This window comes from Hyla sarda, chromosome 9 (assembly GCF_029499605.1).
Source record: "Hyla sarda isolate aHylSar1 chromosome 9, aHylSar1.hap1, whole genome shotgun sequence".
In the NCBI taxonomy this organism is placed as follows: Eukaryota; Metazoa; Chordata; class Amphibia; order Anura; family Hylidae; genus Hyla; species Hyla sarda.
Window position 1 is genome coordinate 78,380,902 of NC_079197.1, and position 26,827 is coordinate 78,407,728.

The window sequence follows — 26,827 nt, forward strand, 5'->3', positions numbered from 1 at the left end:
ACGGCATCTATGGTGTTTGCAGGGGGAGCGCTCTCCCCCTGCCCATCAACGGCGGCTCCGCGATAAAATAAGGGGGATCGGGGGTGTCCAAGACACCCTCGATCCCCCTTGAAGAGATAGGAGTGAGGTGGCAGGGTTGCCACCCCTCCTATCCCTGCTATTGATCGGTCGAGCGACCGACCAATAGCAGACTGGGGGCGGGGGGGTTAAAGTTCGGTTCCCCTCCGCTATGCCCACCCATCGGTGTCCGGGCACAGCGGGGGAACCGTGTAGTAGCGGCGGCGGCAGCAGCGGCGGTCACTTACCCAGCGGCTGCTGTGATCACGGCGGCGGTGGAGGTGAGTATGACGCCGCGTGTCCGGGAGTCTGTTGCCTAGCAACATCTGCAGGGCGACAGTTTAGAGAGTGGTCTCTAAACTGTCACCCTCCAGATGTTGCAAAACTACAACTCCCACCATGCCTTGACAGCTGTTTGCTGTGTTGGCATGCTGGGAGTTGTAGTTTTGCAAGATTTAGAGGGGTTCAGGCTGGAGATCACTGACAGTGGTCTCTAAACTGTAGCCCTCCAGATATTACAAAACTACAACTCCCAGCATGCCCAGACAGCAGTTTGCTGTCTTAGCATGCTGAGATTTGTAGTTTTGCAACATCTGGAGGGCCACAGTTTAGAGACCACTGTCAGTGATCTCCAGCCTGAACCCCTCTAAATCTTGCAAAACTACAACTTCCAGCATTCAGGAACAGCAAATGGCTGTCTCGGCATGCTGGGAGTTGTACTTGCGTGCCTCCAGCTGTTGCATAACTACATCTCCCAGCATTCCCTTTGGCAATCAGTACATGCTGAGAGTTGTAGTTCTGCAACAGCTGGAGGCACACTGGTTGGGAAATACCGAGTTAGTTAATAGGTTCTATTACCTAACTCAGTATTTTCCAACCAGTGTGCCTCCAGCTGTTGCAAAACTACAACTCCCAGCATGCACGTTCTGTCAGTGCATGCTGGGAGTTGTAGTTTTGCCCCCCCCCCCCCCTCCCATGTGAATGTACAGGTTACATTCACACTGGCGGCGGATTACAGTGAGTTCCCCGCTTCAAGTTTGAGCTGCAGCAGCCGCAGCTCAAACTCCTAGCGGGAGACTCAGTGTAATCCGCCGTCAGTGTGAATGTAACCTAAAAACACTACACTAACATAAAATAAAGAGTAAAACACTACATATACACACGTACACTGCCCCCCCCCCCACCACAACCCCTTCCCCCCCAATAAAAATGAAAAACGTATCCTACAGCAGTGTTTCCAAAACGGAGCCTCCAGCTGTTGCAAAACAAAAACTCCCAGCATTTCCGGACAGCCATTGACTGTCCAAGCATGCTGGGAGTTTAGCAACAGCTGGAGGCACCCTGTTTGAGAATCACTGGTGTAGAATACCCCTATGTCCACCCCTATGCAAATCCCTAATTTAGGCCTCAAATGCGCATGGCGCTCTCACTTTGGAGCCCTGTCGTATTTCAAGGCAACAGTTTAGGGCCACATATGGGGTATCGCCGTACTCGGGAGAAATTGCCTAAAAAATTTGGGGGTCTTTTTCTCCTTTTACCCCTTATGAAAAGGTAAAGTTGGGGTCTACACCAGCATGTTAGTGTAAAAAAAAACATTTTTGTACACTAACATACTGGTGTTGCCCCATACTTTAAAATTTCACAAGCGGTAAAAGAAAAAAAGCCTCCAAAATTTGTAACGCAATTTCTCCTGAGGACGGAGATACCCCATATGTGGGCGCAAAGTGTTCTGGGGACGCACAACAAGGCTCAGAAGGGAGAGTGCACCATGTAAATTTGAGGTCTAAATTGGTGATTTGCTCAGGGGTGGCTGATTTTACAGCGGTTATGACATAAGTGCAAAACAATAAATACCCACAAGTGACCCCATTTTGGAAACTACACCCCTCACGGAATGTAACAAGGGGTACAGTGAGCATTTACACCCCACAGGTGTCTGACAGATCTTTGAAACAGGGGTCTGTGAAAATGAAAAATAAAATTTTTAATTTGCACAGCCCACTGTTCCAAAGATCCGTCAAATGCCAGTGGGGTGTAAATTCTCCCTGCACCCCTTATTACCTTCCGTGAGGGGTGTAGTTTTAAAAATGGGGTCACATGTGGGGGGGGTCCACTGTTCTGGCACCACGGGGGGGGCTTTGGAAATGCACATGGCCAAATTCTCTTTTCAAAAGCTCAATGATGCTCCTTCTCTTCTGATCATTGTAGTTCGCCCCAAGTGCACTTCACGTCCACTTATTGGGTATTTCCATACTCAGAAGGGATGGGGTTACAAATTTTGTGGGGTATTTTCTGCTATTATCCCTTGTAAAAATGTAAAATTTGGGGGAAAACAAGCATTTTAGTGTAAAAAATTTTTTTTTTTTTACATATGCAAAAGTCGTGAAACACCTGTGGGGTATTAAGGTTCACTTTACCCCTTGTTACGTTCCCCAAGGGGTCTAGTTTCCAAAATGGTATGCCATGTGGTTTTTTTTTTCTGTCCTGGCACCATAGGTGCTTCCTAAATGCGGCATGCCCCCAGAGCTAAATTTGCTTCCAAAAAGCCAAATGTGACTCCTTCTCTTCTGAGACCTGTAGTGCGCCAGCAGAGCTATTTTCATCCCCATATTGGGTGTTTTCTGAATCGGGAGAAATTGGGCTTCAAACTTTGGGGGGTATTTTCTGCTATTACCTTTTTTTAAAATGTAAAATTTTTGCTAAACCAAGCATTTTTGGTAAAAAAAATATTTTTTTTTTACATATGCAAAAGTCGTGAAACACCTGTGGGGTATTAAGGTTCACTTTATCCCTTGTTACGTTGCTCAAGGAGTCTAGTTTCCAAAATGGTATGCCATGTCGTTTTTTTTTGCTGTCCTGGCACCATAGGGGCTTCCTAAATGCGACATGCCCCCCAAGCAAAATTTGCTCTCAAAAAGCCAAATATGACTCCTTCTCTTCTGAGCATTGTAGTTCGCCCGTAATGCACTCCAGGTCAACTTATGGGGTACCTCCATACTCAGAAGAGATGGGGTTACAATTTTTGGGGGGTATTTTCTGCTATTAACCCTTGCAAAATGTGAAAATTTGGAGGGAAACACACATTTTAGTGAAAAAAGTATTTTTACGTTTTTAAATTCAAGTATAAATTTTATCCTTTTACCCCTTGTAAAAATTCAAAAATTGGGTCTACAAGAACATGCAAGTGTAAAAAATGAAAATTTTGAATTTTCTCCTTCACTTTGCTGCTTTTCCTGTGAAACACCTAAAGGGTTAAAACACTTACTGAATGTCATTTTGAATACTTTGGGGGGTGCAGTTTTTGTAATGGGGTCATTTATGGGGTATTTCTAATATGAAGACCCTTCAAATCCACTTTAAACCTGAACTGGTCCATGAAAAATAGCGAGTTTGAAAATTTTGTGAAAAATTGTAAAATTGCTGCTGAACTTTGAAGCCCTCTGGTGTCTTCCAAAAGTAAACACTTGTCAATTTTATGATGAAAATATAAAGTAGACATATTGTATATGTGAATCCCAAAAAAAAAATATTTGGAATATCCATTTTCCTTACAAACAGAGAGCTTCAAAGTTAGAAAAATGCAAAATTTTCAATTTTTTCATCAAATTTTGGGATTTTTCACTAAGAAAGGATGCAAGTTACCCCAAAAATTTACCACTATGTTAAAGTAGAATATGTCACGAAAAAACAATCTCGGAATCAGATTGATAAGTAAAAGCATTCCAAAGTTATTAATGTTTAAAGTGACAGTGGTCAGATGTGCAAAAAAGGGCTGCGTCCTAGAGGTGAAAATGGGCTGTGTCCTTAAGGGGTTAAAAGAAAATTTCATAGTGAAATTAAGACCCCAATCATTTTTGTTTAAAAATTCAACAAATTCAAAAGCTTCTTCCTGTGACCCCTTCCACAAAATAAACAGATCATCTATAAATCTCTTAAAATACATAATATTACCATTAAAATACCAGGGAGACTGTGCGATGGACACACTCTCAAATAGACCCATATATAAATTTGCATAGCTTGGTGCGAAACGTGTGCCCATCGCACAGCCTCTCGTCTGGCGATAGACCACATTTGGCTTACAAATATCCCCTACGGACAGTACCAGAGGATAAGAAAAAATTGTACTTCCTCCGAGGATTTTAAAGAACAATCAAAAATTATATATAAGTGTTTTAAAGAAAAAAAAAATACCCTAAAAGAATATTAACAAACACATATAAAAGAGTAGAGGGACTAAAACAGACTGATTTAATTAAATATGAGCTAAAACAAAAACAAAACAATACACCCAAATTTAATTTTATTACTACTTTTAACAATGCCACAAACAAAATAAGAAACATATTAAATAAATACTGGCCAATTATTATGACGGATCCTATTTTAAAATTATTAATCCCAAAACGTCCTACCCTAACATTCAGACGATCAAAAACATTAAGAAATCATTTAGCCCCCAAGCAAACTAAAAAATAAAATTATCAAACCAAATTTTTGTAAACCTACCATGATTGGTACATTCCGCTGCGATAAAAAACGCTGTCTGTGCTGTGAATGGATTGCGTTTCCTCCCTGTGATTCAGTAACATCTTTCTCTACAGGCGAAGTTTTTTCTTTGAAAGAAAAATTAAACTGCTCCGATTCCTTTGTTATTTATCTCCTTACATGTGAGTGTGGGCTTCAGTATGTGGGCCGCACGGTACAAACTGTACATGCCAGCATAAATAAACATAGATATAATATCAAAAACAATGTTATACTACATAGTGTATCAAGACACATCACAGCTTTACACAACAGTAACCACAATTGTTTGAAACTAACTCTCTTGGAAAGTATCCCTTTAGAATATGATGACCGCTTTCAAAAATTAGTGAATAGGGAATCCTTTTGGATTTATTCCCTTAACTCCTTGTGGCCAAGGGGATTAAATGAGGCAATAGATAAAACATTTCAATGATAGGTTCGGAGTCTTATTTATTTATTTATCCATGTATATAAAGAATTTTTAAAGAAAAGTTTTTTTTTTATATTATCTTGGATCACATGGAAAAACATCATTTTATGCTAATTAATTTGTGATGTCATTTCCGGTTCCTATAACCAAATGAGTATATATGTGTTGTTTTTATGTATATTTAGCATGTCTGAGGAAAAGGACGGAGCGTCCTTGAAACGTGTTACATGTGAATAAAAGTTACCCATACTTAGCTTGTGGATAGCGCTATCATCTATCCCTCATCCCCTCACACCTGGCTGGTGTGAAAACTCTGCCGTTCTTATTCCCACGCTGTTGCCTGGGCGGGATATAGCTGCAGTCCACATCGGATTGTTGTGCCTCTGTCCTAGCACAACCATATCTGGTGAGTCCTTTCATTAAAGGGTCCCCCCCCTTTTTTTACCGTCAAATCGTTCTACACATTGGAGCATTCTGTTTTCTTCTTCTTCTTCTGTGATTGATATAGCCTGGCTGAACCACATTGATCTGTATGAGGAATCTACCGATTCCTCCTAAAAGTCCCCTAAGGGGACTAAAAGTGTAAAAAAAAAAAAAAAGTTTTAAAAAACACCCATTAACCACTTCCATATTAAAAGTTTGAATCACCCCCTTTTCCAAAATTCCATATAAGAAATACGTAAACATAATAAAAATAAACATATGTGGTATTACCGCGTGTGTAAATGTCCGAACTATAAAACATAATGTTAATTAAACTTCACAATCAATAGCATACACCATGGGTGTCAAACATGCGGCCCACAATGAATATCTTTCTGGCCCAGCAAAGATATTCATTGCTACGGTTACCTGGAAACGGGCAGAGATGAAATAAAAAAGTCAGAGGCTGTCCAGGAGCGGTTGAAGGATGGTGGAGGCGGTCCAAGAGAAGTTGGAGGCAGTCCAGTAGCTGACAAGTGGTCCAGAAGAGGATGGAGGCTGTCAGAGGCAGTCAAGGAGCTGTTGGAGGCGGTCCAGGAGAGGATGGAGGTGCGCAGAGGTCAACGTCATGTCCAGATGTGACGTCATCAGGCTGCTCCTTAAAGGAGTTCTGACACATGCTGCGGACGGCACCATTGCGGCTATAGACACAGGAAACCAGATTGACAAGGTGAGAAAAGTAAATATTAATGCTAATATTGTTGTTTGATTTATTTATTTTTTAAACAGGGAATGGGGGTCATGGGGGCAAAAGGGCATGGGGTGTTGTGCAAAAGGGGCCTGGGGTCTTGTGAAGGAGGGGCATGGGGTCTTGTGCAAAGGGGCATGGAGTCTTGTGAAGGGGGGTCATGGGGTCTTGTGAAGGGGGTCCTGGGGTGTTTTGCAGGGGGGCATGGGGTCTTGTGTAGGGTGAGCATGGGGTCTTGTGCAAAGGAGGGCATGGGTTTTTGTGCAGGGAGGCATGGGGTCTTGTGCAAAGGGGCATGGAGTGTTGAACAAAAGGGGCATGGGGTCATGTGAAGGGGTCATGAGGTGTTGTGCATGGAGGCATGGGGTCTTGTGTAGGGTGGGCATGGGATCTTGTGCAAAGGGGGCATGGGATCTTGTGTAGGGGGGCATGAGGTCTTGTGCAGGGGGGCATGGGTTGTTGTGCACAGGGGACATGGGGTGTTGTGCAGGTAGGGCATGGAGTCTTGTGCAGGGGGGGTTGGGTTATTGTACAGGGGGGTTGGGGTCTTGATACATATAGTAAAGTTAAATTATTATTTTTTTGATGCGGCCCACATAAACTTAAACCTTGTTTTTTTTTGGTGTGTGTGTTATAAATATAGAATATATTTATAGATACTAGTCCTCAAAAGTACTGCAGGTACAGAGTGAAATAGAGGGATAATAGCGAAGAATAAACAGATAAAGAGATAGAACAATAGTAAAATGAATGCAAAATTTATTTATATCAAATGATGTATGTCGTCACCTTTAGCAGGGCCCTTGCGTGGGGTGAATGGCAATATTAAAAATATGGATAGTATATATTAATGATAATGAATTAAAAGGTATAATAAAATTTATAAAATAGCGCTTGAATGGATAAACTATATGTGGAAATATTCACAGTCGCTATTGCACTTACTCCATTTGAATAGAATCCGTATGATACAGTTCGTAGAATTATATTGAGTGGATGCAGTTCATAGGTACAGTTCGTTGGTGATATAGTGCCGATTAGAAGCGTACTGTTTGTGTATCGCTAGTAATGTTCTACGGTGCACAGCACCACTCACCCACTGCTTCGGCTGGCACGGTTGTGTCCTGTGCTGGGGACGGCTCCGTCTTGTGTGAGCCCGTCTGTGTGATGGGTGAGTGGTTCTCCGGTGGACGCAGCACAGGACGCAGTCGTGACAGCCGTGACAACCGTGCCAGCCGAAGCAGTGGGTGAGTGGTGCTGTGCACCGTAGATCATTACTAGCGATAAATTTTGCATTAATTATACTATTGTTCTATCTCTTTATCTGTTTATTCTTCGCTATTATCCCTCTATTTCACTCTGTACCTGCAGTACTTTTGAGGACTGGTATCTATAAATATATTCTATATTTATAACACACACATCACATAGTTATAGGCCTTTTGGGTGAAGGTAAAACCGTTAACCTCAAGTACTATCTCTATCCTAGGTGAGCTACACACATTACATATTCTTGTTTTTTTTGGCCCATGTTAACCTTTGGGTTTGATATGCTTGGCGTACACGTAAAAAAATTCAAAAGTCCAAAATTGCACTTTGCGTACCCGTATCAGATTTCTTGTTTCATTTTTAACAAGCCCTCTGCAGCAAAATGAAAGAAGGGATCTGATTGGTTGCTATGGGCAACTCAGCAACTTTTCCTCTGCACAGGTTTTGATAAATCTCCCCCATTGTGTCATGGTGACGAAAAGTGCACTACATAGAATCGGAAGCCCACAAAATTATCAAAAATTGCATTTTTGTTTTTCAATTTTGCCCCACAAATATTTTTTTTTGTGGTTTCGTCAAAAATGTTGTGGTGAAGTGATTGATGTCATTATAAAGTGCATTTGGTGGCGCAAAAAAAAAAGCCCTCATATGGGTCTGTATGTGCAAAATTGGTTTTTAGAAGGTGATGAGGAAAAAACGAAAGTGCATAAATGGAAAAACCCTGTGTCCTTAAGGGGTTAAACAAAAATCCTGACCCTCGCAATAAGGGTAGGTTAGGGTTAAATTAACTATCCTATATTTTTTGTGAACATATAAGTAACATGTGACCAAGTATCATCAAAATATCTCCAGCAGGAAGTTATGCAGTAACATATACCGTAATTCTCATAGACTTGTATGGGACTTTAAACAAAAACCTAAATTACCTATCCTATGTTTGTTGTTGACATACAAGTAACATGTGTACCAAGTTTCATTTTAATATTTTTAGCAATTTGGTGATGCTGGAACATACATACATACACACACACACACACACACACACACACACACATTGAGTTTCATATATATATATATATATATATATATATATATATTTATATATATTTACCATGAATATACTCTGTTTTTGTTAATTATGGCATATGCACGCACGCTCGCTCCATATGAGCGTGCATATTATCACCTTTTACCATATAATACCATATTACATACTTTTTAATTACTCTGTAAGATAATACCTCCCTAATTTCATTATACCATAAGGCTACGTTCACACAGACAATGTCCACATGGAAAAATTCTGTGCAGACATTTCCCCGACAGCGGAACGCTGGCAGAACAAGCCAGCGCTAGGACTGCTCGGAAATGCTGCATCTCCTAGATGGCAATGCATTTCTGTGCAGACTCTGCAGAAAGAATAGACACGCCCATTTTTTGCAGACTGCAAAATCAGGATTTGTGCAGCAGAAGCATCTGCAGTGGAAATTCCGCTGTGTAAACCATGCAGCAGAATCCCATTAATATCAATGCTCCGTGTGGAATTCCATTGTGTGAACATTTGTTTTTGATATCTGATTGTAGAATATATTATTTTGCTTTTTACACAACAGTACTCTACACTACACTAAATTGGGAAAAAAGAGGGCATCAAATGAGGGAAATAAAGTATGCAGCAAATAGTACTACACTAAATTGCCATACATTTACCATTGGTATATGATCGTTTTTTTAATACCATATAAGAGGTTCAAGCTAGGTACTAGGGATCGACCAATATCGTTTTTTTAGGGCCGATACCGATAATCGGTGCAGGTTAGGGCCCATAGCCGATAACTTATACCGATATTCCGGTATAAGTTATCGGCTATTTACACCCTGCGACACCGCTGCAGATCATTGATTTAAAGCGGGCGCTTTAAATCAATGATCTGCAGTGGCTTTTGCGGGGCCATAGGCCGCCGCCGCCACCCGCTTCTCTCCCCCTACCTGTCAGGGTGGTCCGGGCCATCCATTCTTCCTTCCTGTAGTGTCCGGGGGCGTTCCGGGTGGAGGGTGAACCGGTCCGGGCTGTCCTTCTCCGGCGGTCATCTTCTCCACTCCTGGCAGGCTCCGGCCTAGTACGCTGCATAGACGCCGCTGCGCAGTGACGCCCGTGCACAGCGACGCACCTGACGTCACGGCGTAGCGGCGTCTATGCAGTGTACTAGGCCGGAGCCTGCCCGGAGTGGAGAAGATAACCGCCGGAGAAGAAGGACAGCCCGGACCGGTTCACTCTTCACCCGGAATGCCCCTGGACACTACAGGAAGGATGGATGGCCCGGACCACCCCCATTAAGTTAAATTTTTTTATTGACTCGGAGGGTGGGGGAGGGGCCCGACCGGTATAGCCAAAAATCCATACCGGTATACCGCCCAGCATCACGGTGGGGGGTGCGATGCGGCGGGTCGGGGGGTGGCGCGGCGGGTACTTTATTTTATTTCATTGTGGACCAAAATCCATTATTATTTGTTGGCATTTTTGATGCACTCTTCAGTTTTGGTATCTTTTATGTTCCTTCCCCGCCCCCTTCTCCTTCAAGTCCTTTATGTAGGTCTTGTCTTCACATGTATGAAATTGTTTAGCAATTCAGTTCCCCCCCCCCCCAATATAAATAAATTAGCCAGATACCAACCAAGCAGCAACAGCCTGACATTACCAGGGTGGGCGAGGACCATTATTATTGGTCCTGCCCAGCCTAAGATATGTCAGCCTGTTATTGCCTAGGCCCAGGAGCGCCATGTTTGACGATCTGGCCCTTTTGGTACCGTCGCTTCTCGGCACCCCTGGGGCGATGGGTACCAGGGTAATATTTGGAGGTCAGCGCTAGCTGTTTTTGGGGCTAACACTAAGGCTGCTTTCACACTATAAAAATTCATCTGTTATAAACGTCCGTTAGAAAAGCTTTAAAAAAGGATGTTAAACGTCCATTACAAAATCCCATTAAAGTCTACGGGATTTTTTGATTATCCGTTATGACCCATTATAGTCCGTCATGACTAGCGGACGTTAATTGTGATGGAAGAATTAACGGCACATGCACTAATTTTTCTTCTGTCACAAGAAACGGATAAATTAACGGCCGTTATTTTTAACATTGAAGTCTATGGCAAACGGATGAGCCTTTATGTCATCCGTTTGCACCTGGTTTATAATATCCGTTATTTCTGAGGTGACATCAGCAGACTCCTGCAGTGCTGAGGGACTACTACTACTCCCATTATGGAACAGACTTATTTCCATGATCGGAGTAGTAATTCCCCGGCTGCGGGAGTCTGCAGACAGCTGGGGAGGCTACATTAGTGTTTGTACTACTACCCCATCATGGAACAGAGTCTGTTCCATGATGGGGTTGTAGTACAGGGGCTGAGGGATTGATAGCACTCTGCAACCCTGCGGCCGATACCGAGGGGCCATTCAGGACTCACAGCGAGAGATTTAAAAATTACCATTGTGAGTAGCAGGGGGCCATATCTATATTAAAAGCGCTGTGGGGGCAAGATATATATAGTGCTGCAGGGGGGGGGGCAGACATATAGCCTATATATCTAGCCCCCCAGTGCATTTATAATATGCCCCCTGCAGCACATTAATAAAGATATGACCCCCGCATTTATACATATATACCCCCCCGGCACATTTATACATAAATTCCCTTGCCGGCACATTTATACATATGTACCCCCCGCCGTCGCATTAATAAATATATACCCCCCGCCGGCGCATTTAATAAATATATACCCCCCGCCGGCGCATTAATAAATATATACCCCCCGTCGGCGCATTAATAAATATATACCCCCTGCCGGTATATATAAGTAGTGAGACTGTCCAGGCATGCTGGAAGCTGTAGTTCTGCAACATCTGAAGGGCCAGATGTTACAGAACTATAACTCCCAGCATGTCTGGGCATGCTTGGAGTGGTAGTTTTGCAACATCTGTAGGACTACAGCTTGGGCACCACTGTATGGTGGTCTCCAAACTGTGGCCCTCCAGATGTTGCAAAACTACAACTTCCAGCATGCCCAGACATCCTTTGGCTTTCTGGGCATGCTGGAAGTTGTAGTTTGGCAACTCCTAGAAGGCAGCAGTGAAGATCACTTACCACTGATCTTCACGGCTGCCTCCACCGCTGCTCCTTTGCCGCCTCCTTACTTCCGCTGATGCCTGCCAGTTAGTCCCAATGTGAAATCAGTCAAATGCATTCTACACCTCCCCCCTTTTCATACTCTTTTCCTACCATATCTTTCACTCCCCTGCTATTTGGGGAAATTGGAGAAGGGAGTGCCTACATACATTGTCTTGGCTCAACAGGTGTCGTGTCAACTGTGTCCCTCCATATACACCAGGTGAGTTCTACTACATAAATGGCATTAGTGACTGTTTGGATGAGCGCTGCCCGTTTTGTAATTCTTTTCTTACATAATGAACAGAGTCATGCCCTTCTGGGTCTATTTACGGGGGGGTATTCATCAAGAGTGGTGTAGGTGAATGTTTTTTTACCTTATTAAATCATGTGTAGAGATGAGCGAACTTACAGTGATTTCATTCGTCACAAACTCCTCAGCTCGGCAGTTGCTGACTTTAGCCTGCATAAATTAGTTCAGCTTTCAGGTGCTGTCTTTAGCCTGCATAAATTAGCATAGCTTTCAGGTGCTCCGGTGGGCTGGAAAAGGTGGATACAGTCCTAGGAGAGAGTCTTTTTATGTAGGGTTTTTCTTTTTTTTAATAGTGTTAACTGTGCGGGATAAATAACTTTATTTAATTATTATTTTATAATACAGGGCTTTATTAGAAAAGGGACATTTATATAGTTTTTTACACTTTTTATTGAAAAACATTTTATTTTCACACTTTTTACCTGTTAAACTATACTGCAGTACAACTTAACTGCAGTATAGTATAACTGCTATGACAGTTCACCTGTACAATTCAGGCTAGGACTGGACCTTACAGGCTTCCATACTGAGAAGATAGGAAGCTATCCACTGGCTTTCTGTTGCCATGGTAATCAGCCAGGTCGCGTTGACAATCTTGCGGGAATATAGACACAATTTTTCCTGTAATGAATGGAACGCATTCACCGCTTTACTCATTGTGGGGTTAGTGGACATTTCCAGGAATGGGAGCGTACCTGTACACCCTACGTCTTCAACTGGTTAAACCAGTGCCGACAAATAAATGAAAGGATGGCAGCATATGGCAACTTTACTGACCTGCATTATGAACCTGAAAACCCTCATGGGTTTTTCGGTTTGAAAATGTGTAATTTTCCCTTAAGCTGCTACCCTCTTATAATCCATCATTTTTGGGCCAGGTAGTACGATAACTTGGCGACAAGATAACAGTATGAGTGTATGATGGTTTGGGAAAAAGGTGTAAAAGGACAAATGGATGAAAGGATAGCAGCATATGGCAACTTTACTGTTTGCTTTTTTTCAAAGCTAAAGAGGAGCATATAATTGTTAAAAGGCTATTTTTGGAGATGGACAGGCAGGCTGTACGGGAGGAGGTAGGCCTGTATTTTGAACTTAAAAACTCAAATGGGTTTTTGGGTTCAAAATGTGTATTTTTCCCTTATGCTGCTGTCCTTTGATAGTCCATAATTTTGGGGCCAGGTTGTCCGATAACTTGGCAAAATGAGAACAGTATGAGTGCATGGTTTGGGAAAATAGGTGGAGAAGGACAAATGGATGAAAGGATGGCTGCATGTGGCAACTTTACTGTTTGCTTTTTTTCAATGCAAAGGAGGAGCGTATTATTATTATTAAAAAGGGTATATTTGGAGATGGACAGGCAGGTTGAAGGGGAGGACGTAGGCCTGTATTTTGAATGGGGTTTTGGTAGGGATCGACCGATTATCGGTATGGCCGATATTATCGGCCGATAATCACGATTTTGCTGATACCTTGGCGATAAGCCAATAATGCCCCGCCCCCGTGCCGCCCCAACCGCACCGGGACCACCCCCCCCCCGACCCGCCGCACAGCGAATGCCCCCCCGACCCACCGCACCGCGACCGCCCCCCGACCCACCGCACCGCGTCTCACCCCCACCGTGATGCTGGGCGGTATACCGGTATGGATTTTAGCCCATACCGCTATACCTGCGGGCCCCTCCCCCACCCTCCGAGTCAATTAAAAAAATTCAACTTACCTGTAATGGTGGTGGTCCGGGCCATCCATCGTTCCTGTAGTGTCCGGGGGCGTTCCGGGTGAAGGGTGAACCGGTCCGGGCTGTCCTTCTTCTCCGGCGGTCATCTTCTCCACTCCGGGCAGGCTCCGGCCTAGTAGCTGCATAGACGCCGCTACGCCGTGAAGTCAGGTGCGTCGCTGCGCACGGGCGTCACTGCGCAGCGGCGTCTATGCAGCGTACTAGGCCGGAGCCTGTCCGAAGTGGAGAAGATGACCGCCGGAGAAGGACAGCCCGGACCGGTTCACCCTCCACCCGGAATGCCGCCGGTGTGAGGTGGTTTTTTTGCGTAGATCGATGCGTCCGCTCCTCCCCCAGCTCTCCGAACATTTCCGAAGCTAGAACTGGGGGAGGTCAGAGCAAGGGGAGGGAGGAGGTTCACGCCCCCTCCCTCAACTCCCTGAGCTTGGCTGGACGCAGATCTCTACGGCATGCCCCCTCCCTGAGGACATAGATCTCCACGGCAGGTCCCCTCCCTCATCTTCCCTCCCTGAGGACGTAAATCTCCACGGCAGGTCCCCTCCCTCATCTCGCCAAGCTGAGGACATAGAGCAGTGCTCCCAATGAGCTCTATGTGTAAAGGGGGACATACTGTATAGGCTAAAGGGGGACATACTGTATGGGCTAAAGGGGGACATACTGCACGGGCTAAAGGGGGACATACTGTACGGGCTAAAGGGGGACATACTGTATGGGCTAAAGGGGGACATACTGTACGGGCTAAAGGGGGACATACTGTATGGGCTAAAGGGGGACATATTGTATGGGCTAAAGGGGGACATACTGTACGGGCTAAAGGGGGACATACAGTATGGGCTAAAGGGGGACATACTGTATGGGCTAAAAGGGGACATACTGCACGGGCTTTTTTTCAGGCATTTAGCCTGAACAGTATGTCCCCCTTTAGCCCATACAGTATGTCCCCTTTAGCCCATGCAGTATGTCCCCTTTAGCCCATGCAGTATGTCCCCTTTAGCCCATGCAGTATGTCCCCCTTTAGCCCATACAGTATGTCCCCTTTAGCCCATACAGTATGTCCCCTTTAGCCCATGCAGTATATCCCCCTTTAGCCCGTGCAGTATGTCCCCCTTTAGCCCGTGCAGCATGTCCCCCTTTACACATAGAGCACATTGGGAGCACTGTTCTACGTCCTCAGCTCGGGGAGATGAGGGAGGGGACCTGCCGTGGAGATTTACGTCCTCAGGGAGGGGAGATGAGGGAGGGGACCTGCCGTGGAGATCTATGTCCTCAGGGAGGGGGCGTGCCGTAGAGATCTGCGTCCAGCCGAGCTCAGTGAGGGGAGATGAGGGAGGGGGCGTAAACCTCCTCCCTCCCCTTGCTCTGTCCTCCCCCAGTTCTAGCTTCGGAAATGTTTGGAGAGCTGGGGGAGGAGCGGACGCATGGATCTACGGGGGCGCAAAAAACCACCTCACACCGGACACTACAGGAAGGATGGATGGCCCGGACCACCCTGACAGGTAGGGGGAGAGAAGTGGGTGGCGGCGGCCTATGGCACCGCAAAAGCCACTGCAGTGCATTGATTTAAAGCGCCCGCTTTAAATCAATGACCTGCAGCGGTGTCGAGGGGGGATAAATAGCCAATAACTTATACCGATATTCTGGTATCGGCCCCAACCTCCACCGATTATCGGTATCGGCCCTAAAAAAACGATATCGGTCGATTCCTAGTTTTTGGGTTCAAAATGTGTATTTTTCCCTTATGCTGCTATCCTTTTATAATCCATCATTTTGGGGCCAGGTTGTCCGATAACTTGGCAAAGTGAGAACAGTATTAGTGTATCCCAACCTCATATTCTGTCCTCATATCCATCCTCTTATCACGACCTAATATCCTGTCCTCATATCCCGACCTCACATCCCCTCCTCTTATCCTGTCCTCATATCCCGACCTCATATCCTGTCCTCATATCCCATTCTCATATCCCGACCTCATAGGCCATCCTCATATGCTGTCCTCCTATCCAGACCTAATATCCCGTCCTCCAATCCAGTCCTCATATCCCATCCTCATATCACAACCTCATATCCCGTCCTTATGTCCCATCCTCCTATCCCGTCCTCATATTTCATTCTCATATTCTGTCCTCATATCTCAACCTCATATCCCATCCTTATATCCTGTCCTCATATTCCCACCTCCTATCTTGACCTCATATCCCATCCTCATATCCCGACCTTATATCCCATCCTCATATCCTATCCTCAGATGGGACTGATTTGTGATGAAGATATTGTAAGCTGAAAATAGAAGGGGACATGGCTTTGTGGGACTGGGCATGATTTGCAAGCCAGACCGATGCACATAAAAGGGTAGATAATATAAGGAGCGGGGCTTAAAATGTGGGCTTGTCTATGTGAGATGGGGTATGGCTTGCAAGCCAGATTGACACATTCACCAGGAGATGCAGAACGGAGCTTGTGGAGTAAGGTACTGGAAGTCCCATATACTTGAATGGGTCTTGAAACAAAAACCCATCTTTTATTTAAAAAAAAGGGTGTATGTAAGGGTTAATTTAACTATCATATCTTTTCATTTGACATATAAGTAATATGTGTACCAGGTATTATTGAAATATCTCCAGCTGTACGGAAGTTATGTCGGAACATACATTTCCCAATGATTTGCATGGGACTTTAAACAAAAACCCCGACCCTGACAAATGGGGGTAGTTAAGGAATAAATTAACTATCCTATAGTTTAAGTGGTCATAAAAGTAACACGTGACCAAGTATTATCGAAATATCTCAAGCCATTTTGGAAAGTTATGCAGTAACATATATTTTCCATAGACTTGTATGGGACTTTAACCCCTTCCCGACCTATGACATACCTGTACGTCATGGGTGGCAAGGTGTTCCCGACCCATGACATACAGGTACGTCATGAACATTACTGCCACTACTCGCGGCACCCTGCAGCGCCCGGAAAGATGGTGGCTATCACTGATAGCCAGCCATCTTACCGTGCGACCACGGGGGGGTTTCATCCCCCACCCCCCCCCCAGCGATCGCTGCTATCAGCTGGTCAAATCTGACTAGCTGATAGCAGCGTTTCGCTATGAAAATACTTAGCAGCGCAGTGTGTGAGTCCCGATCACGGGGATCGGGACACACACCGCTCTGCTAAGTGTCCCTGACCCGTCCCCCGGCATCACTTACCCGTCCGAGCGGTGTCCCGAGCGGTCCCGGCGGTCCCGGCGTCCTCCATGCGGTCCTGGCTGCGCTGCGTCTCGGAGGTGAGTTTCCGGCAGCAGGGCGGCATCTTCATTGGCAGCAGTGAGATCGCCGTAAAGCGATCTCACTGCTGCCTCTGAGAGTTTCAAAACTGCAACTCCCAGCATGCCCAGACAGCCTTTGGCTTTCTGGGCATGCTGAGAGTTGTAGTTTTGCAACATCTGGAGGTCCACAGTTTGGAGACCACTGTATAATGGTCTCCAATCTGTGCTCTTCCAGATGTTGCAAAACTACAAATCTCAGCATGCTCAGTCTGTCCAGGCATGCTGGGAGTTGTAGTTCTCTAACATCTGGAAGAGCACAGATTGGAGACCATTATACAGTGGTCTCCAAACTGTGGACCTCCAGATGTTGCAAAACTACAACTCCCAGCATGCCCAGACTGCCCAAGCATGCTGGAAGTTGTAGTTCGGCAACATCTGATCCTTCAGATATTGCCGAACTACAACTTCCAGCATGCCTGGGCAGTCTGGGCATGCTGGGAGTTGTAGTTTTGCAACAACTGGAGGCACACTAGTTGGGAAACATTGTCCGTTTCCTACCTCAGTGCCTCCAGCTGTTGCAATTGTTGCAAAACTATAACTTCCAGCATGCACTGACAGACCATGCATGCTGGGAGTTGTAGTTTTGCAACAGCTGGAGGCGCACTGGTTTGGAAACACTAAGTTTGGTTGCAAAACACTTGAAAGTTTATTACTTAACTTATTGTTTCCAAACCAGCGTTCCTCCAGCTGTTGCAAAACTACAACTCCCAGCATGCACGGACAGCCAAAGGGCATGCTCGGAGTTTGCAACAGCTGGATGTTTGACCCCCCCCCCCCCAATGTGAATGTACAGGGTACACTCACATGGGCGGAGGTTTACAGTGAGTGCTGCAAGTTTGAGATGGCGCAAATTTTGCGCTGCAGCTCAAACTTCCAGCGGCAAACTTGCTGTGAACCTCTGCCCATGTGACTGTACCCTAAAAACACTACACTACACTAACACTAACCTAAAATAAAAAGTAAAAAACACTACATATACACATACCCCTACACAGCCCCCCTCCCCCCAAAAAATGAAAAACGTCTGGTACGCTACTGTTTCCAAAACGGAGCCTCCAGCTGTTGCAAAATAATAACTCCCAGTATTGCCGGACAGCCATTGACTGTCCAGGCATGCTGGGAGTTTTGCAACAGCTGGAGGCACCCTGTTTGGGAATCATTGGCATAGAATACCCCTATGCAAATCCCTAATTCAGGCCTCAAATGCGCATGGCGCTCTCTCACTTTGGAGCCCTGTCGTATTTCAGGGCAACAGTTTTGGGACACATATGGGGTATCGCCGTACTCGGGAGAAATTGCCTTACAAATTTTGGGGGGCTTTTTCTTCTTTAACCCCTTATGAAAAGGTGAAGTTGGGGTCTACACCAGCATGTTAGTGTAAAAAAATAAATTTTTTACACTGACATGCTGGTGTTGCCCTATACTTTTCATTTTCACAAGAGGTAAAAGGGAAAAAAGACCCCCAAAATTTGTAACGCAATTTCTCCCGACTACGGAGATACCCCATATGTGGGCGCAAAGTGCTCTGGGGGCGCACAACAAGGCCCAGAAGGGAGAGTGCGCCATGTACATTTGAGGCGATTTGCACAGGGGTGGCTGATTGTTACAGCAGTTCTGACAAACGCAAAACAATAAATATCCATATGTGACCCCATTTTGGAAACTACACCCCTCACGGAATTTAATAAGGGGTGCAGTGAGCATTTACACCCCACTGGTGTATGACAGATTTTTGGAACAGTGGTCTGTGAAAATGAAAAATAAATTTTTTGATTTGCACAGTCCACTGTTTCAAATATCTGTCAAACACCAGTGGGGTGTAAATGCTCACTGCACCCCTTATTAAATTCCATGAGGGGTATAGTTTCCAAAATGGGGTCACATGTGGGGGGGGGGTCCACTGTTCTGGCACCATAGGGGCTTCCTAAATGGGACATGCCCCCCAAAAACCCTTTCAGAAAAACTCACTCTCCAAAATCCCACTGTCGCTCCTTCCCTTCTGAGCCCTCTACTGCGCCCGCCGAACACTTTACATACACATATGAGGTATTTCCTTACTCGAGAGAAATTGGGTTACAAATTTTAGGGTGATTTCTCTCCTTTTACCCCTTGTAAAAATTCAAAAATTGGGTCTACAAGAAAATGCGAGTGTAAAAAATGAAGATTTAGAATTTTCTCCTTCACTTTGCTGCTATTCCTGTGAAACACCTAAAGGGTTAAAACACTTACTGAATGTCATTTTGAATACTTTGGGGGCTGCAGTTTTTATAATGGGGTCATTTATGGGGTATTTCTAATATGAAGACCCTTAAAATCCACTTCCAACCTGAACTGGGCCCTGAAAAATTACGATTTTGAAAATCTTGAGAAAAATTGGAAAATTGCTGCGGAACTTTGAAGCCCTCTGGTGTCTTCCAAAAGTAAAAACTTGTCAATTTTTTAATGCAAACACAAAGTAGACATATTGTATATGTGAATCAATATGTAATTTATTTGAAATATCCATTTTCCTTTCAAGCAGAGACTTTCAAAGTTAGAAAAATGCTAAATTTTCAAAATTTTCATGAAATTTTTAGATTTTTTACCAAGAAAGGATACAAATATCAGTGAAATTTTACCAATAACATAAAGTAGAATATGTCACAAAAAAATAATCTCGGAATCAGAATGATAAGTAAAAGCATTCCAAAGTTATTAATGTTTAAAGTGACAGTGGTCAGATTTTCAAAAAATGCCCAGGTCATGAAGGTGAAAATGGGCTGGGTCATGAAGGGGTTAAACAAAAACCCTGACCCTGGCAAATGGGGTTGAGTAAGGGTTAAATCACCTATCATATCTTTGTTGTTGACATATAAGTAACGTGTGTGCCAAGTTTCATGTTTATATCTTTTGCCGTTTAAACGTGATACTGGAACATACACACACATACCGTATATACTCGAGTATAAGCCGACCCGAGTATAAGCCGAGACCCCTAATTTCAACCCAAAATCCCAGGAAAAGTTATTGACTCGAGTATAAGCCTAGGGTGGGAAATACCTCATCCCCCCCTGTCATCATCCAGACCCGTCATTAACATCCTCATCATCCCCTTGTCATCATCCCACACATCCCCCCCTTCATCATCCCCTTGTCATCATCCCACACATCCCCTTATCATCCCACACATCCCCCCTTCATCATCCCCTTGTCATCATCCCACACATCCCCTTATCATCCCACACATCCCCCCTTCATCATCCCCTTGTCATCATCCCACACATCCCCCCTTCATCATCCCCTTGTCATCATCCCACACATCCCCTTATCCCACACATCCCCCCTTCATCATCCCCTTGTCATCATCCCACACATCCCCTTATCCCACACATCCCCCCTTCATCATCCCCTTGTCATCATCCCACACATCCCCCCTTCATCATCCCCTTGTCATCATCCCACACATCCCCTTATCATCCCACACATCCCCCCTTCATCATCCCCTTGTCATCATCCCACACATCCCCCCTTCATCATCCCCTTGTCATCATCCCACACATCCCCTTATCCCACACATCCCCCCTTCATCATCCCCTTGTCATCATCCCACACATCCCCTTATCCCACACATCCCCCCTTCATCATCCCCTTGTCATCATCCCACACACCCCCCCTTCATCATCCCCACCCCCCTTCATCATCCCCACACCCCCCCCCCCCTTCATCATCCTCTTCTCATCATTCACCCTCAGTGGTCTTCAACCTGCGGACCTCCAGAGGTTTCAAAACTACAACTCCCAGCAAGCCCGGGCAGCCATCGGCTGTCCGGGCTTGCTGGGAGTTGTAGTTTTGAAACCTCCGGAGGTCCGCAGGTTGAAGACCACTGCGGCCTTCAACATGCGGACCTCCAGAGGTTTCAAAACTACAACTCCCAGCAAGCCCGGGCAGCCATCGGCTGTCCGGGCTTGCTGGGAGTTGTAGTTTTGAAACCTCCAGAGGTCCGCAGGTTGAAGACCACTGCGGCCTTCAACATGCGGACCTCCAGAGGTTTCAAAACTACAACTCCCAGCAAGCCCGGGCAGCCATCGGCTGTCCGGGCTTGCTGGGAGTTGTAGTTTTGAAACCTCCGGAGGTCCGCAGGTTGAAGACCACTGCGGCCTTCAACATCATCCAGACCCCTCTCACCCCCTTTAGTTCTGAGTACTCACCTCCGCTCGGCGCTGGTCCGGTCCTGCAGGGCTGTCCGGTGAGGAGGTGGTCCGGTGAGGAGGTGGTCCGGGCTGCTATCTTCACCGGGGGCGCCTCTTCTCCGCGCTTCCGGCCCGGAATAGAGCCGTTGCCTTGACAACGACGTATCTGCGTCGTTGTCAAGGCAACGTGACTATTCTGAGGCCGGGCCCGAAGCGCTTAGAAGAGGCCTCCCCGGTGAAGATAGCAGCCCGGACCACCTCCTCACCGGACCACCTCCTCACCGGACAGTCCTGCAGGACCGGACCAGCGCCGAGCGGAGGTGAGTACTCAGAACTAAAGGGGGTGAGAGGGGGCTGGATGATGTTGAAGGCCGCAGTGGTCTTCAACCTGCGGACCTCCGGAGGTTTCAAAACTACAACTCCCAGCAAGCCCGGACAGCCGATGGCTGCCCGGGCTTGCTGGGAGTTGTAGTTTTGAAACCTCTGGAGGTCCGCAGGTTGAAGACCACTGCGGGTGGGGGAGTTCACTCGAGTATAAGCCGAGGGGGGTGTTTTCAGCACGAAAAATCGTGCTGAAAAACTCGGCCTATACTCGAGTATATACGGTACATACACACACACATTGGGGGAGATTTATCAAAACCTGTCCAAAGGAAAAGTTGTTCAGTTGCCCATAGCAACCAATCAGCTTGCTTCTTTCCGTTTTTAATAAGGCCTCTGTAAAATGAAAGAAGCAATCTGATTGGTTGCCATGGGCAACTGCACCACTCTTGCTCTGCACAAGTTTTGATAAATCTCCCTCATTGAGTTTTATATATATAATAGATGAATACCCAGCATTGCCCGGTTTTTCCTTCCTAATCCTTGTTGGGGAGGAAAATAAACAAAGGAGGAAGCTTTTGACTTCATATCCCGTCCTCATATATTGTTGTCATATCCCAACCCCATATCCCATCCTCATATCCCAATCTCCTATCCCGTCATCATATCTCAGCCTCCTATCCCGTCGTCCTATCCCGTCCTCCTATTCCGACCTCTTATCCCGACCTCCTATTCCGTCCTCCTATCCCGTCCTCATATCCCGTCCCCATATCCCATCCTTCTATCTCGACCTCCTATCCCGACCTCCTATCTTGACCTCCAATCCAATCCTCATATCCCTTCCTCATATCCCGACCTCATATCCTGTCCTCATATCCATCCTCTTATCACGACCTAATATCCTGTCCTCATATCGCGACCTCACATCCCGTCCTCACATCTTGTCCTCATATCCCTACCTCATATCCCGACCTTATATCCCATCCTCTTATCCCGACCTCCTATCCTGTCCTCATATCCCATTCTCATATCCCGACCTTGTATGCCATCCTCATATGCTGTCCTCCTATTCAGACCTAATATCCCATCCTCCTATCCCATCCTCACATCCCATCCTCACATCCCATCCTCATATCCTGACCTCATATTCTGTCCTCATATCCCATCCTCATATCACAACCTCATATCCCGTCCTTATGTCCCATCCTCATATCCTGTCCTCATATGCTATCCTCATATCCCATCCTCATATGCTGACCTCATATCCCGTCCTTATGTCCCAACCTCATATCCCGTCCTCATATCCTGACTTCATATCCTGTCCTCATATCCCGACCTTATATGCTATCCTCATATCCCATCCTCAAATCCTGTCCTCATATCTCGACCTCCTATCCCGTCCTCATATTCCATTCTCATATTCTGTCCTCATATCTCAACCTCATATCCCATCCTTATATCCTGTCCTCATATTCCCACCTCCTATCTTGACCTCATATCCCATCCTCATATCCCGACCTTATATCCCATCCTCATATCCTATCCCCACATCCCGTCTTTATATCCCGACCTCATATACCATCCTTATAGCCCATCCTCATATCCTGTCCTCATATCCCGACCTCATATCCCTTCCTTATGTCCCATCCTCCTATCCTGTCCTCAGATGGGACTGATTTGTGATGAAGATATTGTAAGCTCAAAATAGAAGGGGACGTGGCTTTGTGGGACTGGGCGTGATTTGCAAGCCAGACCGATGCACAATAAGGGTAGATAATATAAGGAGTGGGGCTTAAAATGTGGGCTTGTCTATGTGAGATGGGGTGTGGCTTGCAAGCCAGATTGACACATTCACCAGGAGATGCAGAACGGAGCTTGTGGAGTAAGGTACTGGAAGTCCCATATACTTGCATGGGACTTGAAACAAAAACCCATCTTTTATATAAGGGTGTATGTAAGGGTTAATTTAACTATCATATCTTTTTATTTGACATACAAGTAATATGTGTACCAGGTATTATTGAAATATCTTCAGCTGTACGGAAGTTATGTGGGAACATACATTTCCCAATGATTTGCATGGGACTTTAATGCAGCCCATTTTCACCTCTAGGATGAAGCCCTTTTTTGCAAATCTGACCACTGTCACTTTAAACATTAATAACTCTGGAATGCTTTTACTTATCATTCTGATTCTGAGATTGTTTTTTCGTGACATATTCTACTTTAGCATAGTGGTAAATTTTTGTGGTAACTTGCAACCTTTCTTGGTGAAAAATCCCCAAATTTGATGAAAAAAATGTAAATTTTGCATTTTTCTAACTTTGAAGCTCTCTGCTTGTAAGGAAAATCTGTGAGGGGTGTAGTTTCCAAAATGGGGTCACATGTGGGTGTGTTTTGTCAGAACCGCTGTAACAATCAGCCACCCCTGTGCAAATCACCTCAAATGTACATGGCGCACTCTCCCTTCTGGGCCTTGTTGTGTGCCCCAGAGCACTTTGCGCCCACATAAGGGGTATCTCCGTACTCGGGAGAAATTGCATTACAAATTTTGGGGGGCGTTTTTCCCTTTTACCTCTTGTGAAAATGAAAAGTATAGGGCAACACCAGCATGTTAGTGTAAAAATGTTTATTTTTTTACACTAACATGCTGGTGTAGACCCCAACTGTTCCTTTTCATAAGGGGTAAAAGGAGAAAAAGCCCCCCAAAATTTGTTAGGCAGTTTCTCCCGAGTACAGTGATACCCCATATGTGACCCTATACTGTTGCCTTGAAATACAACAGGGCTTCAAAATAAGAGTGCCATTTGCATTTGAGGCCTGAATTAGGGACATAGGGGTATTTTATGCCAGTGATTCCCAAACAGGGTGCCTCCAGCTGTTGTAAAACTCCCAGCATGCTTGGACAGTCAATTGCTGGCAAGAAATGCTGGGAGTTTTCGTTTTGCAACAGCTGGAGGCTCCATCTTAGAAACACTGCCGTACAATAAATTTTTCATTTTTATTGGGGAAGGGGGGTGGTAGGGGGGGTAGTGTATGTGTGTATATGTAGTGTTTTACTCTTTATTTTATGTTGGTGTAGTGTAGTGTTTTTAGGTTGCATTCACACTGGAGGCAGATTACACTGAGTCTCCCGCTAGGAGTTTGAGCTGCGGCGGAAAATTTGTTGCAGCTCAAACTTGAAGCGCGGAACTCACTGTAATCTGCCTCCAGTGTGAATGTGGCCTGTACATTCACATGGGAGGGGGGTCAAAACTACAACTCCCAGCATACACTGACAGACCATGCATGCTGGGAGTTGTAGTTTTGCAACAGCTGGGGGCACACTGGTTGAAAAACCTTGAATTAGGTTCTATGACCTAACTCAGTATTTTCCAAACAGTGTGCCTCCAGCTGTTGCAAAACTACAACTCCCAGCATGTACTGATTGCGGAAGGGCATGCTGGGAGATATAGTTATGCAACGGCAGGTGGCACGCAAGTACAACTCCCAGCATGCCAAGACAGCCTTATGCTGTTCCTGAATGCTGGGAGTTGTAGTTTTGCAAGATTTAGAGGGGTTCAGGTTGTAAATCACTGTCCAGTGGTCTCTAAACTGTGGCCCTCCAGATGTTACAAAACTACAACTCGCAGCATGCACAGACAGCAAACTGCTTTCTGGGCATGCTGAGAGTTGTAGTTTTGCAACATCTGGAGGTCTACAGTTTGAGACCACTGCATAGTGATCTACAACCTGAACCCCTCTGTAAACTGTGGTCCTCCGGATGTTGCTAGGCAACAACTCACCTGGCAGGACCCGGATGAATTGCTGCCGCCGCCGCACATGGGGGGTCCCCGCATGGAGGATCGCGCTCCGGGTTCCGGGATCCAGGTAAGGGACCTTCGGCGCCGGTCCCTGGACAGTTCCCCCATTTTGCCCGGACACCGATAGGTGGGCAAAGCGGGGAAACCAAACTTTAACCCCCCCTCCCCCGGTCTGCTATTGGTCGGTTGCTCGGCCGACCAATAGCAGGGATAGGAGGGGTGGCACCCCTGCCACCAAACTCCTATCCCTTCAGGTGGATCAAGAGTGACACCCCCGATCCCTCTTATTTTCAGGGTCACCGGGTCACCAGTGACCCGTATGACCCGGAATCGCGCAGATCGCAGGTCTGAATTGACCTGCTATTTGTGCCCATCGCGGTCATGGGGGGGTCTCAGTACCCCCCTCGGCGATGTGCTGGGATGCCTGCTGTTAGATAACAGCAGTCATCCCGGCCCGATCACCGCTACCGGTGACGTGGCGCTCCCGGAACCCCGCGCCAAGTGACACTTCGTGGCGCCGTACATGTACGTCACTCGTTGTGAAGGGGTTAAACAAAAACCCTGACCCTCACAAATGGGGGTAGTTAAGGGTATTATCGAAATATCTCCAGCCATTTCAAAAGTTATGCAGTATTTTCCATAGACTTGTATGGAACTTTAAACAAAAACCCTAACCCTGGCAAATGGGGTTGAGTAAGGGTTAAATCACCTATCCTATCTTTGTTGTTGACATATAAGTAACGTGTGTGCCAAGTTTCATGTTAATATCTTTTGCCGTTTGGACGTGATGCTGGAACATACACACATACAAACACACACACACACACATTGGGGGAGATTTATCAAAACCTGTCCACAGGAAAAGTTGCCCAGTTGCCCATAGCAACCAATCAGCTTGCTTCTTTCCTTTTTTTAAAAGGCCTCTGTAAAATGAAAGAAGCAATCTGATTGGTTGCCAAGGGCAACTGCACCACTCTTGCTCTGCACAAGTTTTGTTAAATCTCTCCCATTGAGTTTTATATATATATATATATATATATATATATATATATATATATACTAGCTGAATACCCGGCATTGCCCGGTTTTTCCTTTCTAATCCTTGTTGGGGAGGAAAATAAACAAAGGAGGAAGCTTTTGATTTCATATCCCCTCCTCATATATTGTTGTCATATCCCAACCCCATATCCCATCCTCATATCCCAACCTCCTATCCCGACCTCCTATCTCGTCATCATATCTTGACCTCCTATCTTGACCTCTTATCTCGACCTCCTATCTCGACCTCCTATCTTAACCTCCTATCCCGTCCTCCTATCTCGACCTCCTATCCCGACCTCCTATCCAGTCCCCTATCCCTTCCTCCTATCACGTTCTCATATCCCATCCTCATATCCCGTCCTCATATCCCGTCCTCCTATATCGACCTCCTATCCCGACCTCTTATCCTGGTCCTCCTATCCCGTCCTCCTATCCCGACCTTCTATCCCATCCTCCTTTCCAGTCCTCATATCCCGACCTCCTATCCCAACCAGTAATATGTGTA

The 26,827-nt window shown here is 45.7% G+C and overlaps 1 long non-coding RNA gene across 2 annotated transcripts in view; it reads left to right on the forward strand.

The window, feature by feature from the left end:
- Positions 1 to 5,525: 5,525 nt before the first annotated feature.
- The window catches only part of LOC130291478 (uncharacterized), a 118,708-nt gene continuing 97,406 nt past the window's right edge, over positions 5,526 to 26,827 (forward strand). The window contains exon 1 of one of the 2 annotated variants that reach the window (XR_008847945.1): positions 5,526 to 6,170. This is a non-coding gene — a long non-coding RNA (uncharacterized LOC130291478). The remainder of the gene's footprint in view (positions 6,171 to 26,827) is intronic. The other variant, XR_008847946.1, reaches the window with a different exon arrangement.